Raw genomic sequence first — 3101 nt, 5'->3', positions numbered from 1 at the left:
GACAGATTCAGATGGTGCTCTGCTGGTCCAGGCTGTTAATACTCTTCTTGTTCCTCTTGTGAGCCTCGTTCCTCAGGTATCAGAAAGCCTTCATGTATGGTGTAGAGAATGTCCACAATTCTCGGCAATACAAGGTCATTTTCCCCCTCATTCTTCTAGCAAATTAATTCAATGTTCTTTAGCTTTCTAAAGTAGAAGTCTCTCTCCTTCTCCAGGTCTTTGAGGTAAATTTCAATACGTTGACTTGCTGCATCAATTCAGCTGCCTCATCATTCCCATTGCCCACACTAGGAATCCTTCTCACCACACCCAGGCCAGCCTTAGAAGTTGCAGTAGTTCTGTGTTGAAATCAGCCTCGGTGGATCAACTGTAGCCGTGATCTTTTGTGCTGAGATTAAATCCTTCGGTGAGGTGTTTTCTCCACTGGACTGAAGAGGGTTATCTGTGCTGCTGGAGCCGAGAGGTTTCTTCAGTTTATTCAGAGGTGGAGCAACAAGGGAAGGAGCCACTACCGTTTCTTGACCTTGTCTGGCAGCTACAGGATCATAGTCTTTTCCATTGTAGTTTGCATTGAAAAACTTCTTGAACCACTGAACAAATTCAAAATTGTCCTGAAATTTCCCTTTTTCTAATTTGTCCATCGGAATTCTTTTGTCAACATCCATTCTCTTAAAACCTGCTTGCAGAATTTTGAAGTTCTGGTTATATTCATGATCTAGCTTAGCTTGGAATTTCACTTTCTTAAGGCAATGGAACCAGGAATGGCATGTCCATAAACTGACAGTAAGCAGCACCTGAGCACGACTGTTCGATCTTTGTCAGGTTCAACTGCAGAGACTCATTGATCCAAGCCAGCATGTCATGTTGACTTAGGTTATTACTGGTGATCGACGTCGAGTATACGTTCACTGCCATCTTCGAGTCACGCTGAACTGTGTCTAGTGCCCAAACTCGGGTGGGGTTTTGTCTTTGTCTGGTTCTACCCGCCCGCGCGATGACCTCACGCGCACCCCCTCTTACGCATCGATGTCAACCTCATCTTATCTTGAATTGACATACTATATTGGATTGTTTGTTATTAAGTGCTGTCGAGTTGGTTCTGACCCTTTATATGGTTTCCGAGGATCTGATGGTGAATTTGAACTGTTGGCCTTATGGATGAAAGCGGCATAGATGTCCAGTGCAGTGTCCCTTAGCACCGCACCAGGATTTCTTATATATTATATATGAGGTTGAGTAAAATATTATCCACATTCTGGCTGTAAATTTATATTCATCAACTTTTATAAAAGACAAATGCATCATTTTTATTTTTTTACATAATGTCCTTGCTTTTCAATCCAATTTGTCCATCTGTCAGCAAACTTTCATATTCACTTATTTAAAAATGTTTTAGGCTGAACTGGAAACCACAAATGCACTCAGGTCTTCACTTCTTCATCAGAGGTGCATCTCCATCCTCAAAGTGTTGCTTTCAGGGAGCCAAATCGGTGAAAGTCCCATGGAGGATTCCTTAACACCTCACAATGAAGTTTTTGACAAGTATCAACAGTTTGGGCATAGGTGTGTGGATATGGCATTATCATGCAAAATCACAAAGCCCTTGGATAGCAATCTTCTGCTTTTAATCCAAAGTTTGGGCTTCTGCTCTTCAGTAAGCATCTCACTGTAATAAGCACTGTTGATTGTTGAACTTTTTTCTGATAGTGTTTCAATATTGCTCCTTGAGAATCCCAGAAAACTGCAAGCAGCAATTTTCCAGCTGATGGATGGTTTTTAAACTTTTTCTTGGTTGGTGATTGAAGATGTTTCCATTCCATTCTCCACCATTTACTCTCAGGCTCGTAGTGATGAATCATTGTCTCATGACCAGTAACGATGTTTTTTAAAGAAACTTTCCCTTTCCTTTGAGTATTGGTCCAAATTTTGTTTGCTGTTGTTGTTATGTTGTTAGGTGCCATTGAGTCGGTACTGACCCATAAAGACCTTATGCACAGCAGAATGAAACACTGCACAATTCTGGACCAACCTCACTACTGTTGCCACGCTTGAGTCCAAAGATGCTGCCACTTGGCCAATCCATCTCGTTGGGGTTCTTCTTCTTTTTCTCTGACCCTCCACCTTAACAAACATGGTATCCTTCTCCAGTGACTGGTCCCTCCTTACAATATGTCTGAAGTATGAGAGATGAAGTTTGGCCATCTTGGCCTCTAAGGAGCACTCTGGCTACACTTCTTCCAACACATATCTGTTGGTTCTTTTGGCAGCCCATGGCACTTTCAATAATCTCCTCCAACACCATAGCTCAAAAGCATCAGTTCTTCTTCAGTCTTTATTATTCACTGTCCAGCTTTCACATATATATGAGGTTACTGAAAATACTGTGGTTGGGTCAGGTTCACCTTAGTCCTCAAGCTGACATCTGTGCTCTTCAACACTTTAAAAAGGTTTTGTGCAACAGATTTGCCTAATGCAATATGCTGTTTGATTTCTTGACTGCTGCTTCTGTGAATGTTGATAGTTGATCCAAAAAGAATGAAGTCCCTGACAACTTCAATTTTTCTCCATTGATAAGATTATTGTTTATTGGTCCATTGGCGAGGATTTTCATTTCTTTACATTGAGATGTAATCCATACCAAAGGCTGTGCTCTTTGATCTTCATCAGTAAATGGTTGAAGTCCTCTTTACTTTCAGCAATCAAGGTTGTATTATATGCATATTAGATGATATGAGTTAATGAGTCTCCCTCCAATCCTGATGCCATGTTTTTCTTTGTGTAACCCAGTTTATCAGCTTATTTGCTCAGCATACAGGTTGAATAGGTATGGTAAAAGAATACAACCTTGTCACACATCTTTCTTAATTTTAAACCATTCACTGTTCCCATGTTGTGTTCAAACAACTGCTTTTTGGTCCAGGTACAGATTCCTCATGAGCACAATTAAGTGTTCCAGAATACTCAGACTTGCTTAAATACTCCAATTCCTTCAATGCAGCTTGGACTTCTTCCTTCAGTATCATTGGCTCTGGATCATATGCTACCTCTTGAAATGGTTGAACATTAACCATTTCCTTTTGGTACAGTGACTCAGTGTATTC

General features: G+C 40.8%; 1 pseudogene; it reads right to left on the bottom strand.

Annotated features, from left to right (window-relative positions):
• Window positions 1–35: 35 nt before the first annotated feature.
• LOC102842493 lies at window positions 36–915 on the bottom strand (annotated as a pseudogene).
• Window positions 916–3101: the final 2186 nt, after the last annotated feature.

Source organism: Chrysochloris asiatica, unplaced genomic scaffold (genome assembly GCF_000296735.1).
Source record: "Chrysochloris asiatica unplaced genomic scaffold, ChrAsi1.0 scaffold00057, whole genome shotgun sequence".
In the NCBI taxonomy this organism is placed as follows: domain Eukaryota; kingdom Metazoa; phylum Chordata; class Mammalia; order Afrosoricida; family Chrysochloridae; genus Chrysochloris; species Chrysochloris asiatica.
This window is presented reverse-complemented; position numbering and strand designations above follow the sequence as displayed.